This window comes from Austrofundulus limnaeus, unplaced genomic scaffold (assembly GCF_001266775.1).
Source record: "Austrofundulus limnaeus strain Quisiro unplaced genomic scaffold, Austrofundulus_limnaeus-1.0 Scaffold552, whole genome shotgun sequence".
NCBI lineage: Eukaryota > Metazoa > Chordata > Actinopteri > Cyprinodontiformes > Rivulidae > Austrofundulus > Austrofundulus limnaeus.
Window position 1 is genome coordinate 49,825 of NW_013952954.1, and position 270 is coordinate 50,094.

Sequence of the window (270 nt, forward strand, 5' to 3'; positions counted from 1 at the left end):
GACTTTAATAGCATTTCTTACTTAATGGAAACACTGCAGTTGTGAAACTGTGTTTTTTTTACATTAACAGAATATCGACAAAGTTTTGAGCACATTTGAAATGGAAACACAGCTACTGATGCTGAAACTGCATCTTGCAAAATCTGCAAACTGGATGTTTCTGGTGGTGGGAACAGCAGGGCTCGCTTTAATAACCTTGTCACTTGGAAAGAAATAAAGAAATAAAGCTATGGGATCGTATGAGAGACTAATCATTAAAAAAAATCAGAT